Source organism: Neovison vison, chromosome 4 (assembly GCF_020171115.1).
Source record: "Neovison vison isolate M4711 chromosome 4, ASM_NN_V1, whole genome shotgun sequence".
Lineage (NCBI taxonomy): Eukaryota > Metazoa > Chordata > Mammalia > Carnivora > Mustelidae > Neogale > Neogale vison.
In genome coordinates, this window is record NC_058094.1 from 158,330,269 (window position 1) to 158,345,502 (window position 15,234).

Consider the following 15,234-nt stretch of genomic DNA (forward strand, 5'->3'; position numbering starts at 1 on the left):
CCTATCTCTGCTGCCTGGGGATATTATAAAGGTGGATTAGCCCATGTTTTTAAAGCACTTAAAGCTTCCCAGGGGAAAGTGCCTTGCAACTTGCAGGCATAATTACTAGCTCTATTCCAGCTAGAATAAGGCAGACAGAGTGCACTCACTTTAAAGCCAAGTGCTCGCCCTTTTCTTTTGAGGGCTCCATTTAGCTCCCTTGTGGAGGTAATGTATCTTGTATGTGAAAGCATTTGAGTTGCAATGAGGGATATTTTAATTATTATTCAATATTCCATCATAGATTTGGACTCATCATTTTGTATCCGAACCTAAAGACAGCACACATAGTGGCCCAGAATCTTCCTTAACTTAAATGAAAGTGGACAGGTGCTTCTCCTTCATGTTTCTGAAGAGCACTTAGGCTAAGCTTTTTGATCTGGTTTTTCCTGTTTCATGCAACCGTTCCAGCCTGCAACATTCTGCTTGAAGTTCAAAGCATCCGGTGTGATAATAAAAGTGAGAAACATTAAGGAATGGCTTTCTAATTTCCTACAAAGATTATTATTATTATTATTATTTTTTTAAAGATCTTATTTATTTGACAGAGAGAGATCAGAAGTAGGCAGAGCAGCAGGCAGAGAGAGAAGGGTAAGTAGGCTCCCCGCCGATGTGGGGCTTGATCCCAGGACCCTGAGATCATGCCCTGAGCCAAAGGCAGAGGTTTAACCCACTGAGCCATCCAGGTGCCCCTAATTTCCTACAATTATTAATAAAAATCATAACCAAGAAGATGGTTTATATTTATAAAATATTTGTTTTGGTTTCATAGGAAATTAATGGCAAAAATATGACACAACATTTCACTGCTCTTGGAGATTTAAATGTAAGCCTCCTGTGTTGACACCAACAGATAACGTGGGAATTGGAAATAGCTGCAGAGAAAGATATTTTCCAAAAAATAATTTATGGAGGAGAAATTGATGTCACAGACATTTGGTGGATTACAAAGATCACTGTTGCTCATTTACTGAATTCCTTCTCTCTTTCTTTCCATAGTAGTAAACCCTCATACTTCTACGCTTTGGATGGGCTCATTTGACAGCCTGGATTGTTCACTGGAGTAAGGACTTTGGTTGCAGTTTGATTGGGTTTTGTTCTTCTTGTTTGAGATATATTTGGCAATTTTCCAGTGACTTGATTTTTCCCTCCATCTTACTACTGTCATGACAGAACTTTTGTTATTGCTAGCAGTTCGTTCGTTCGTTCCTTTCTTTCATTTTATCCATTCATTTGACACAGAGAGAGAGAGCACAAGCAAGGGGAGTGGCAGAGGGAGAGGGAGAAGCAGACTTCCCACTGGAGCCTGATGCGGGGCTCAATCCTGGGACCCTGGGATCATGACCTGATTTGAAGGCAGATGCTTCACCAACTGAGCCACCCAGGTGCCCCTGTGCTAGCAGTTTCTTAAGTTCCATGTAAAAGTTCAAAGCTAGATGTAAAGTTTAACATGATAGTTCATTTATGTATCTTTAGGTCTTTAGTTAAGTGATGGTAGAAATGCTCTAGATCTACAGAAATTCATTTTTTGGTATTTTTCTGGATCTGCTCTGTCCAGTACTATAGTCACTATACATTAGTGATTACTCAGCATGTGAAATGTGGCTTATGGGACTGAGAAACTGAACTCTTAATTTTAATTGATTTAAATTTAAATAACCACACATGGCTAATAACTGCTGTATTGGACAACGTAGCCCAAGTGAGCCGTTTGGCTCCTAAAGTCTTGCCTTAGGTTTTATCTAACATCCTGGCAGATGCAGCAAAAACAGTGAAAATAAAAATTGATTCATCTGTTTACTTTGTGCTAGAGATTTCATTAGATATTTAATTTTTTATGATTTATAACAACTCCATGAGCTCCTGTTTTACTTGGAGGGATCCAAGGCCCAGGGAGCCTAAGTAACTCAGCCAAAGTCACAGAGTTAGTCCACATTTGCTCTGTTTTATCACAGGATATAGTTTTTTTTTTTTTTTTCACAGGATATAGTTTTGGTTCAAATTGTGACATCAGTTTTTTTGGTGGAACACCTCTTAGTTTGGGTTTGTCTGATGTTTTCTTCTGATTATATCAAAGTTTTATAGTATTTTTATCACCCTAAATGAAATCCCATACCCCCTAGCAGTCTTCTGTATCTCCTAGCAACCATGTGAACCTACTTTCTTTCTCCACAAATTTCTCTATCCTGAAGGTTTCACATAAATGTAACCATATAGTACAATATGGTCTTTGTGATTGGCTTCTTTCCTTTAACATAGTGTTTTCAGGGTTCATCCTCATGGAAGTATCTATCAGTACTTCATTCCTTTCTATGGTTTAATAATATTACATTGCATGGATATGCCACATTTTGTTTATTCACTCAGTTGGTAGAGACTTGGGTCGTTAACTCATTTTTGGTTATTATGAATAATCCTGTAAATATTCATGTATAAGTTTTGGAGGGGACATGTGGTTTCATTTTGCTTGGGTTTATACCTAGGAGTGATTGCTGGGTCCTGTGGTTACTCTGTGTTTAGCATTTCTGAGGCAAGGGTGCTTATTTTTTGATAAATGTGTTCAGTTTTCTATTTTTTCTTGTGGTTTCCGTTCACTACTGAATTAGGGTTGCAGTGAAGTGTAGATTCAAGACAGCAGTAATAGTGGATTTGTATCCTCCTTCAGTACCACACAAAACATTTAAAAAAAAAATAATCAGTTCTTGTTTTTACACTCCTGCATGTGTGTGTGGGATTAAAAAATGGATGATGTTCTTCCTCTTATATCTTTCTTATACATTTGTTTGGGGAAAAAACAATATCTATCTATCTATCTATCTAACTATCTATATATATATTTCTATAAATAGTATTCCCAGTGTAATGTGGATAGTAGGGGTCTACAGATTGTTGGTAGACTATCAGTTGAAATAAGAATTTGTACTTTTGAATAAGTATTCAAGATAGCTGTGGGGAAAATTTATGAACTTGAGACAGGGCAGTCTCTTTTGGTTTATGGCACTTTTCTAGACCTTACTATGTTCAGACCCTAAAGGATTAGACTACATGCCTCCCTGCTGATCTGTCTGCAAGAAACAGCAGAATTTTAAGGCAATATGGTTTTTTTTTGTCGTTCGATAAATAGACCTTTCTTGCTGAGACGACAGAAGTCTGAAACTACTTCTTAAAAGTACACATAGTTTAACTCTGCAAATGTTGCCAGAAATGATGTTATTAAAATAAGGTTATGATGTATTTTGGCCTCTAAGAATATAACTCTGAATTACAGCATAGTTGATCTAAAAAGAAAGAAAAAGTTCTGAGATAAAGATCCCCACACTTGTGATATATTTTCCTAATTTCCCCTGTTTTATCCAGATATTTCCTATTATATATTTTTGGTGCTAGGTGCTAAGAAGCTCTTAAAAGTATATGTATTGTTTTTGTCTTTAAGGAGCTTATGCAAATAATGTTATAAAGCAGAAATGGTTCCAAGAAGGCTACATGGAGATGTGGGAAGGTTTCAAGTGGTTCAGACTGAGCAGTGTGGGGTCCTCAGATGGGATGGAATTCTGGAGCTTGGGTCTGTGCATGTGTATGTTTATGTAAATCTTCTGGGTTGACTCCCCGCTCCCCCCCACCTCAAAGACTTTTTGTTTGGTGTTAGGTTTACAGTAAAATTGAGAGGAAGGTACCGAGAGTTCCCATGTACCCTCTGCTCTTACACATCATAGATGGCTTCTTCTGTTATCAATATCATTTTTCACCAGGGATGAACCTTTGATTGACTCCTTATAGTAAAAGTACAACCATATTAACTTGGACTCCACTAATTGGGAACTTTTTGTGAAATACTGTTGAGCTTTCACAGATTATTCCAAGAAATTAATAGCATCAGTGACAAGAAGTAAATTAGTGGCATCAATGACATAAAGTATATGTTCCTCTGTTTAGGAGAAGAGAATGGCTCAAAGTACTTTTGTAATGGAGGAACCATGCATGAAAATTGCAGCAGCATTTATTGATTAATAGAAAGGTGAGAAAGAATAGTGTGATGGCCAAGAGCATAGATTCTAGTATGAGACTCCCTAGATTCAAATATTGGCTCTATTATTTACTAGCTCAGTGTCTCAGGCAGTTTACATTAACTTCTCTAAGCCTCAGTTTCTTCTTCTGTAATGTGGGAATAATAGTCTTGCCTTCCTCATAAGCATTGCTTTGATGATTGAATGTATTAGTACACATGACATACTTAGATACATGCTTGGTACCTGATAAGCATCCACTAAGTGATAAATTAATGTGTTCCTAGCACTGTGCTAAGTGCAGTGGAGAGATAGAAGAGAACTTCTGGTGTCAGAAATCGTACAGACTAGTAGGTAAAATAACACTTATTGATATATAATATACATACAACTTCACTATAATATAATTCAGGTAAGTGTATATTTTCTTTCTGATTTGTGATTTAAAACCTGTGATCAATTTAATGGACTTTGAAAGACCTAGCTCAAATTTTTTCAGATAACAGAAAAAAAAAACAGCCGTTAATATAACATGCTCTGTTGTTAAGACTTTCATAAGTCTGAATGACCTTCCCTAATTGGGTTGATTTAGTGAAATTCGACTAAGCCCGTTGGGGAAATGCACACTAACCTTCACCCTCACTTATCTGGTGCATGTATCAGTTAGGAGAAAGTGCTCCTGTTTCCTGAATATTTTCTTATTAGCCCAGCTGCAAAACATTGGCTCTTGAGCCTGAGTAAGTAGATACTGGCAGAACCATGGAGTGAAGCCCCTGCGTGAGATGCTCTCGGCCATACCAGCTGGCACCTAGAGACCGAACTGATGCTGGTTACTGGGCCATTTCCCAGTGATTCCTGAGAAATGTTAGGACACAGGCAAGTTGAAGTCTGTGTCTGCTACAGGAGTCCTACAGAAACTTTTCAGAGGCTGAGATTTGTCCTTTGAGGTCTACTCAAGCTGAAATAAAGAACTAAAATACTTCTGTGCAATTTCTGTTGGCAAAAGGTGCTTGTGGCTACTGCGGCTCCTTTTTTAGCTTTGTTGTTATTTTAAAAGTGTGCTGAGGGCAGCTGTAGTGCACAACTCCAAGGGACAATACTGGTGGATGGTTTATGTAAAGTGTGCCCCCTGGAACTGTGCAGTACGTGGCCTTTGCAGCTGTACATGGAGGGCCTAGTGCAGCATTTGGCTTCGTCTTATTCTTAGAACCTGTTGTGACAAGTTGCTTGGAATGTGTGCTAGTCTTAGGAGTGAAATTGGGCCTCTAACTGGATAAGGTCTTGAACTCTAAATACTCAGATAACTCTGTATTTAACCGCATGCCTTCTTTGTCCAGGGGCATTAACCCAAACTTCAGGATTATTACCCAGGTTAGTATGATGTGTCTTATCATGGTAAGGCTTATGGTGACTGGTTAATCAAGGATTTCTAGCCCTTCCTTGTGTGCTGAGACCATAAAGCATTCTTCACTTTGAAGCCTGATTTTTGTTACTATAGCCACGGCTGCTGGGATCAAATCTTCTGTTGTCAATGAAGGTCTGGGCGGGTTATAAATGTACTGATGCTTGTGTGCAGGAGACTACTCTCTTACTGCAGGACGGGCCTCCAGCTGCTCTAGGCGGGGTCTTGGGGTCTGGAGCAACTGCACCAGCTGCCCTAGGAGTCAGCAAAGCCCTCTCCCGCATTACAATAGGATTAAATATGCTCTTTGCTAGAGCTCTGTCTGGCAAGAGTCTTAGACCACTTCCAGGAAAGAAAAACACAATTATATTTCACAAAGGAGTAAGAAAAGTTGGCCCTGATCTCCATGAGGTCACTTTACTTCATACAAGAAGTTTGTGCTTTTCATTTTAACCAACTATGTTAGTGCTTTGAGGAAGACAAATCAAACTTATGATTCTAAGTTAGGGAAATTGGGAAAATAACCAGTAACGTTGGGGTGATTGGAACCAGGGTGATGTATTTTGCTCATTTAGGTTATTACTAATTTATATTTACTACTCAACAAATGAGATCACTGTTCTTATCCAAATTTTATGTGTTTGGTAGTTAGGAGTATTGGTATAAAGTAAGCTGCTGATTTAAACCACAGACATCTAGAACTTGAAGAAATTCTGATACCATTTATCACAAGCTAGTCATTTTACAGTTGTCCAAGCTGAGACCCTGAGAAGCTAATCTGACCAGCATCGAGCAGGGAGGCCGTGCTGTGCTGGCAAGACACGAGTCACGCTCCCTATGACAGGCGCCCCTGGAGAAGCCAGAGACTGGCCTGGGCAGTTACAGAATCCCTCTGTGCACCTGAGGTGATTCTCATGTCAACACTTGATTTGAACGGTGTGGCGTACTGGTTATAGAAGACCCCCAGGATCTACTGCAAGAGTGACCCTGCTGTTGCTTAGCTTCTCTGTGCCTCAGCTTCCCAGACAGTAAAATCACGTTTACTCCACATACAGGCTCAAGGATGCTATGAGCTAATACTCACAAAGTGCTTACTACGGTGTTTGGACCATAGTAGGTGCTGTGCAGCCATGAGCTGTTAGAGTCATGTATTGGAAGTTGCCTTCTAATTTTCTAAAGCCCAAGTGCAGAAGAGGAATTATGTTTAGAGAGGTGATTTAAACAGTCATCTTGTGATTTTGCTTGTGAGTTTGAAAAATGGAGCAACTTTGGCCCCAAGTGATCATGGTTTGAATCTGGGCTCCTCTGCTTTCAGCTGTTTGACCAGATTCAGCTTTTGCCACAGTTCATCTGGGTTACCTCCCAGCTGAACACCTGCCAGCATCTTCATCTATCCTTTTTTCAATCACTGTTTTTCATCTCAGCACCTCTGTGTCCATGCTTTCTGCTGCTGCTGCCTTTTTCTTTTTCTTTCTTTCTTTTTTTTTTTTTTTGAGATTTTATTCTTTGAGAGAGAGCAAGAGCCAAGGGGCAGAGGCAGAGGGAGAAGCAGGTTCCCTGCTGAGCAAGTAGCCCCATGTGGGGCTCTATCCTAGGACCCTGGGATTGTGACTGGATTTGAAGGCAGCCGCTTAACTGAGCCACCCAGGTGCCCCTAATGCTTTCTGCTTCTGATTTCTGAAGAAAGTCTATTGTTATTTTTGTTTGTTGTTGTAACATAAGAAACTAGAGCTATTCCCAGTCTTTGAATTTTTATTAGCCAAATTTCTGCTTAAGATTTTTGGTCATACTCTTCTATTCAGAGTGTCTCTCTAAAAATTCATAACAACCTTCAGTCACCCTTAATGGAAAGCAAAACAAATTTCTGTCATTTTCATGGTTCAAGAGCTCCTTGATAATGCTTTCATTTTATAGACCTTTTCTCTGGGGAATAGAAAATACTTTTTTTTTTTTTTTTAAGTTTTATTTATTTGAGAGAGAGAGAGAGAGACATGATCGACAGGGACAGACCGAGAGGGAGAGAGAATCTCAAGACTCCATGCAGAGCTCGGAGCCTGATGAAGGGATTCATCTCAGGATCCTGAGATCATGCTGTGAACTGAAACCAAGAGTCAGACACTTAGCTGCTGTGCCACCCAGGCCTCCCAGGATAGAAATTGCTTTTAAGGAAGTGTTTAGTTTTTAGAGTCTGACGCTAGTGGAAATTGTTTACAGTATCCATCTGGAGGGTTTTAAAATATAATGTTTTCTAATATGTTTTTTGTAACACGTCTTTTTATGTCTCACATTTGGTGTAAAAACTTTCTAAATGCGTTTTTTTCTCTGTTGCTTTAAATTGTGTTAATAGTATTTAAGAGCATTCATTCATTCATTCTGCATTGTGTCAGGTGCTGTGCTAGGTTCTGAGAACATAGTGAATGACACAAATGTGGCTTTAGCCTTCAAGTAATTCATAATGTAGTAGAAAGTAGGGGAAAAAATGGTCTTCAAATGGGTAAGGAAGGGTTAAAGTCAACAGAAGTCTCTTAACGGTACTAGTTCTGAACCAATGAATATTAAAGGAAGAACTGTTCAGGAGGGGATGAGCTGCAAAGATAGGTCAAGAGGCACGTATTTTCTCCTGTATGATTGTTTACTTTTGCAAGGACTATAGCAGTTTATTTCTCCAAACTTTATGTGGCACAGAACTCAAAGGATCTTAGATATTTTTCTGTAACCATCTGAATCTGTGACAGATTCATCCCCATCAGAGCACCGTGTTTGAACTTCATTGTGCAGCAAAGCAAGGGACAGGAAAAAGCACACAGACCACAAGGTGACTCTTCTCTTTCCATCAGAAAATGGACAACCCCACGGATGAAATTTTGGTTGCCTTTACTCTGTGCTATATGCTAATCTGATGATTATAACATTGGATTATCACAGACAGCCCTCCTCCTGAAGGCAAAAAAGAACAAGCAAATAATCCTCAAGTCTGCCTTGTTTCTCCACAGCTTGATGGCACTAGGAAAGCTCACATCCAGTATAAAATGTTTTCTTTGCTCTTTTCGAAAGAGATAGGAACTTAATACGTTTGATAAAGTTTATGACTTTTAAATGATTTATGGCCTTGATCTTCTGTTGGGCATGACCTACAGGGATGAGTTTGATAACCCCGTAGCAAGAGCCTCGAAACCTGGGGCCTGTTCTGTGCTTGGGGCCTGTTCTGTGCTTGAGAGAAAATGTGCAGATCTGAAGAGTAAAGCTATTTGAAAGGACTCTACTTTTGGGGGTAATTCTCATAAGTTCTGGTAAATCTTAGCTGAGGATCAGCTTAGCTCTGTCTTAGAAGTCTAACATTTTCCCCTTAGGTAAAAGAGTATGAAGCCGTGTTTTACCTAGGCCAGGTCATGATTCAGCTGCAGTACTGACTGCATTTTATGTAATTGTGTCCACCAGATGCCTGGGAAATCGGTTTGCTTGTTCCTTTTAATTGGTGGGTATTCTTTTTATTTGTTAATTATCCCATGTTATATATTTAATTTGATAAACTGCATTGGGGGGATGATATTAGATCAGCATAATCCTACTTAACAAAAGTAAAACCAGGCATCAGAGTCCACAGTGCCTGAATGTAAACAAATGCACAGAGCGCAGGGTGGGTAGGGTGCCTTGTGTGTTTGGAAGGCTTATCCTTTATCTGTAGCTGTGTGTACCTTGCAGCAAATCCAAGCTCATTATTATCAGGTCTTTAAAAATGTCAAGGCTCTCAAGAAATCCAGACTTCATGTTAAATCAAAAGATGTTAAGGGTTCCTGGTTGGCTCAGTGGGTTAAAGCCTCTGCCCTCGGCTCCAGTCATGATCCCAGAGTCCTGGGATCGAGCCCCACATGGGACTCTCTGCTCAGCCGGGAGCCTGCTTCCTCCTCTCTCTCTGCCTGCCTCTCTGTCTACTTGTGATCTCTGTCTGTCAAATAAATAAATAAAATCTTAAAAAAAAAAGATTTTAAAATATCTGTAACTAATTAATTTCTTTCTTTCTTTCATTTCCTTCCTTCCTTCCTATCTATCTATCTATAAGCACAATGGATGGCAAACAAACCGGTTAAAAAGCAAGTCCCTAGCCAGGCAGCAGAGGACAGTTTTAAACCTCAGCTGCAGTCAGGGTTGATAATTGAAAACGCAACACAGGAAATGACTACAGAGCAGCTTTTAAGTAATGAGGGGGAAATTCTTTCAAGTGGCAGTGTATCCTGGAAGCTTTCTCCTCTTTCTAGAAATCCAAGCTTAAGAGGAAAACAAGAGATTCTGGAGAAGTATTTCCCGCGTCTGCAATACAGGAGAATTGTGTGCAGGAGAATGTTAAAGGCAGACAGTCACAAATGTCTGAATGTAGAGCTGACAGTAGGGTGAGTTGGAACGGTAGCCTCGACTGAAGTTTAAATAGTTGTAGAAATGGAAGAGGAAGTTGCTTCATTTAGCAAATCAAATCTGATGTGCACATGTGACTTATTCAGGGCAGATCATTGTGCCCTTGGGTAGATGTGTATCTCCTCGGGGAAACCAAAAGGAATTACAAATTTGACTACAGAACACCTCTGTTTAGTCCTTCAGTGGCTTTCCAGACTTTATAGCCCAGCAAAGTCCTTCTCTGTCTGACCCCTTCCTGCCCCCTCAGCAGCATCTTCCTCCAATCCTTATCCCCTCATTTATCCCCTTTTTAGTAATAGGACGCGACTCTCAGTTCCCAAATGCCTCATGGGTCCCTTTGCTTTTGCATCCCTGTGTCTGTTATTCCCTTTGTCTTGAATACAGTGTTGCCTGGTTAGCTTCTCTGATTTCCAGATTCGGCTCAAATATCTTTTCTTAAGTGGAATCTTTCTTACATCTAAGTCAGCATTTCATAAACTCTAGTTCAGGGTGGATCTTAAAGAAAAGACACAAAATTTTATTAATATCAGGCTCAGAAATGATTCTGATTCTCTGCCAATGTTTGCAAGAGAAGTATTTCATGAGCTTACTAGATATGCTGTATAACTCAGGGGTTTACATGAGTTTCCCAAATTAGGTATATTATAGCTCCTTTTGGATGACTCATAGTACAGTTGAGCGTATTAACAACTCTGAGAATTAGTGTAGTAAATATATTAACTTTATTTGACCCAGTGTTTCTCAAACTTACTTGACAGTAGAACACTTTGTTTGAGAACATCTGCTAATGTTTTGAGGACTGCCTGATTTGGGAGTATAGTTTTGGAAAATACTGTCTTAAAATATGGTTTTGGTTAATAAGAGGAAATATCTTAGGAAGGAATGTCCTAGAAGTAATGGAAATAAGAGAGAGTATTTGTCCATTTCTTTGAGTGGGTTTCATGACTTGGTTTCAGTATTTCAGTATTTACATTATCACTGGAGACCCTATAAAAGCTCTGGCTGGCCTAATTGCCGCGTGGTGTGTTCCACAATAAGAGATGCAAATTTTTATCACAATCTCTTAAAGATTTTTACTTTGAAAAATTTCGTACACACAGAAAAGCAAAGAGGGGGTGTGTTGAACCTACATATACCTATTATCCAGCTACTACAAAAAATTTGGGACTTTTATTCTTTATCATCTACACTTTTTCTGCTGACCTATTCTGACATATCCAAGATATCATGTCATTTCATGCTTACACTCTTCAGTGTGCATCTTCATAAAAGGGGATGTTGCCTTTCATTACCTCAGTAATATTGTTGCACTTATGAAAATTATAATAATTCCTTAGTAATGTCCAATATCCAGTCCATATTCAAACTTTTTTTAAAAATTGAGGTATAATTCACTACACCATAAAACTTGCTCTTTTAATATACAAGTCCGTGGTTTTTAGGATATTCACAAAGTAATGTAACAATCACCACTATCTAATTCCAGGGGATTTTTACCAGCCCCAGAGGAAACCTGTATATTAGGAATCACTCCCCATTTTCTCCTCTCCCCATTAACCTAATCCTTCTCTCTAGATTTTGCCTGTTTGGGGCACTGTGGGGTCTTTTGTGACTGATTTGGGATGTTTCAACTTTTTGGTTATTACAAAAAAAATGCTGTCATGAATATTTATGTATAAGCTTTTGTGTTGAGATTTTTATTTCATCCCTAAGAGCGGAATTGCTGGGTCATATGGCTACTCTACGCGTGATTTTTTTTGAGGAACTGCCGAACTGTTTTCTAAAGTGATGGCAACATTTTATATTCCCACCAGCATTATACGAGGATTCCAGTTTCTCCACATCCTTACCGATACTTGTTATTGCTTATTAGGTTTTAGCTGTTTGATTGAATGTGCAGTGGTATCTCATTGTGGCTTTGATTTGTATTTCCCTGATGACAGATGATGGTAAGCCCTTTTTCATTTGGATATTGATCATTTGTATATCTTCTTTGGAGAAATATGTATCCTAAATCCTTGCCTAATTTTTAAGCGGGTTGTCTTTTTATTACTGGGTTGCAAGAATTCTTTATATATTCTGAATATATTCTGATAGTCCTTTATCAGATACATTAATTGTAAATATTTTATCCAGTTCTTTGGGTTTCATTTCACTTTCTTGATAGTGTCATTTGGAGCACAAAATTTCAAAATTTTGATCAAGTCCAATTTACCTATTTTTTTTTCTTTTGTTGCTTGTGGTTTTGGTATCATACCTAGGAAACCATTGTTTAATCCCAAGTTTTGTAGGTTTATGCCTGTGTTTTTTTTCTGAGAATTTTATAGTTTTAGCCCTTATATTTAGATCTTTGATATATTTCTATTTCATTTTTGTATGTAGTATAAAGAAGGGACCACACTCTAAGAGTAAAATGTTGGCTTCAGCCTTCAGGGTGACCTAAAAAGATAGCTGTTTTCCCTCTGCCTCCATGTACTGTTTACCTGATGTCCCATTCCACCTCCTCCATCCTTACTAATCATGACATAATTCATTAGAATCTATTTGTGTACTAGGGAGCAGTATAATCAGAGTCTATGAGAGGACAAAGTCTCTATTGCACATGTGATTACATTTAATTAAGCAAACAACCACATTGTAATGGACATCTGCTGTTTTTGCCTTTCTTGCCTACTCTTTCTGTTTTTCTGAAATGGCACTTGGTCTGTTCTTTGTGCAGTCCCCTCCTGACAGTCTCTGTCTCCAGGCTGACCTTACAACACATACTCCTCCTCAAGGTGTGGGCAAATTGCGCTGACTTAGCCAATGCATTTTATCTCTAGAGCCATAATGATTGGTTCAGAGGTGGACATGGACCCAAAAAGGGTCAGGAGAGAGATACCTATAATTAGTGAGAAGGAAAACTGGTATAGGCTGGAAGTACTACTATCTTATTACCAGAAAGACATGTCTGCTTCCTTATAAAACAGCATGAATGGAAAGGTGAGCTGGGAGATGGCTTCTTGACTGGCTGTTAAAGGACTGAATCTAGCTTTGCCTGAAGCTTAGACTGCTCTGGATCTTTCAGATACGTGAGTCTGTAAATTCCTTTTTATATTCACAGCTGAGAGAGTTGTGGTTGTTACAGACAGCTAGAAGCTGAAGACTCAAAATGTATAAGATACTTTCTGCCTTCATGGACTTCACAGCCTAGAAGGGAGGCAATTTTCTTGATATTTCATATCTTCTATTTAGACTTGTTCTTAAGGGAGAACCCCTTTCTTAACAAAAGCTGGTATGGTTTGCAGTAAAATTCTTGAGGAAAAAAGAAAGAATGGGGGAATTTTATGTGGATGAGCCTTTGTTTAGCACATTGCCAGCTGGATGTTTTCATCCTTTGGAGTTTGGTACCCAGACTCCACTGGAATGGCTGGATGGCTGCCATTTTTCATCCAGATGGTGCTCCCTGTGCCTGTTAAATCAGGCGGGAAGTTGTGGTCCTTGTGTAGATTGGCAGCACACCTATTTCCAGCACACTGAATTTGAGATCTAGCAATTATTAGAAGTCACAGATTCTTTTTTTCTGTCTCTCAGGAGATTATTTGTTTTCTTGATTTTCTTACTGAGCTGCCGTCTTCTCTCCTCAGCAATCCCCATAATTAGAAGGTCAGACAGACTCACTGTAGCTTGGAATAAGATGATCAGAAGTCAGTATGAAAACGATAAAATTTAAGCAAACAAAGTAAAAAAAAAAGTGAAGTCAAACAATATTTTTTTTTCTTAAGAAAAATATCAAGGCTGATGTTGGTGCTGTTCCAGGGGCAAGCACTCAAAATCTTTATATGAAAGAGGCTCAGAAGGGGAAATTGGTGTGGCAATCAAGATGATGTATCTTGAAGTTTCAGTTGGACAGCAAGACCATATTTTCTCATTTTGTACGTTATTTGGGGTGGTGGAGTCGGGGCAGCTGATGGAGCTGTGGGTGGAAGGGTGATTCCCTGCCCTCCCCGGCCCTCCCCCCCCCCCCCCCCCCCCCCCCGCCCCCAGCAGACTTCCAGTATGTACTACTGCTTCTGTCTTAGATTGTTCCCAGGGCTTAGTGGCATTGTTTATAATGAGTTTGCCACTCTCGTGGTTGTGAAATTTGCCTAACAAAGAAGTTGTTCCTTTGGCACATTTACTAGTGGTGTGTAAAAACAAAAACTAAATCAGCATGACATACGCCCGCGAAAAGATTGCTATCTAAAATTGAGGATGACATGAAAAGACAAGTGTGGTGAAGCTGGGCTGCAGATTGTTCTGTTCTCTTTGCTGTCCAGGAGCCGTTTGTCAGAGCCTTGGGAACAGAAGAGCCTGTCAGTTGTCCTCATGTTGAATGTAGTTTATTTGGGGGGAATAGGTGAGGGGAAAATACAAGTTTTGGAATTACTCCGATCTAGTGTGAAAAGGTGACTGGAAGAGATGAAATCTGAGTAAAGCAGGGAGAGAAGTCTATAGAAGGAAATAGAAATATAGAAAATACTGTAATTTATTTTTAGTCATAGCTTTATTTAGATATAATTCACATGCTATACAACTCATCCATTTAAAGTATATGATTGAGTACTTTTTTGTACATTTGCGGTGTTGTGCAACCATTACAGCAATAAATTTTAGAATGTTGCACCCCAAAAAGAAACTTTGTGTATTTTACTATGGCACCCCTATTGCCCTTTGTCTTCTCTCCTCCTCAAGCCCTAAGCAACAACTAATATACTTTCTGGCTCTATAGATTTGCTATTCTGGGACACTTTTATATAAATGGAATCATATAGTTACAATAGTGTGTGTCTTCTTTCACTGAGCACAAAGTGTACAGGCCTCCTACGTAGCACTTATCACCACTGCATTCCCTTTTATGGCTGAATAATATTTCATTGTAGAGACTTATCCTTTTTTGTTTATCTAGTCATCATTTGATACATATTTGTATTGTTTTCATCTTTGGACTATAAGGAATAGTATTGCTCTAAGCATTTATGTATAAGTTTTATTCTTACACAGATGTAATAACAGGTCGGTGGGGAACTATTCCAGCCAAGATGTCAGAAACATTTAGTTGCCATAGTTTCAGTGCTGGTTGATCTTTTATCCACAAAAACTATGACTTACTTCCAAGGAATAAATGAAAAATTCAGAAAACGGATTTTTAGTTTAAACTATGGAGCTGGAGCTTTGAGTGGTTCCATTCTGAGGAATTCCTAAATGTATTCCCTTATCCACATCTCTCTTCAAGGCAGTGGTTCTCACATTCTTATCATTTCACTGTGCCTGAGGGAGAGGATATTCTTCCATCAGACCCTGTGAGGCTACTGGTGATCTCAGGAGCAAGGAGGGGCAGTAAGTAAATGCAACAAACGT

At 39.1% G+C, this 15,234-nt stretch overlaps 1 protein-coding gene across 2 annotated transcripts in view; it reads left to right on the plus strand.

The window, feature by feature from the left end:
- Positions 1–15,234, plus strand: part of CDK14 (cyclin dependent kinase 14) — a 570,565-nt gene that overhangs the window by 48,961 nt on the left and 506,370 nt on the right. Inside the window, exon 1 of one of the 2 annotated variants that reach the window (XM_044245990.1) lies at positions 12,856–12,926. The exons of the other annotated variant lie outside the window; for it this stretch is intronic. The gene's annotated coding sequence lies outside the window, so the exon portion shown is untranslated. Of the gene's footprint in view, positions 1–12,855; positions 12,927–15,234 lie in introns of those variants that run through there. 2 annotated transcript variants of the gene reach the window in all.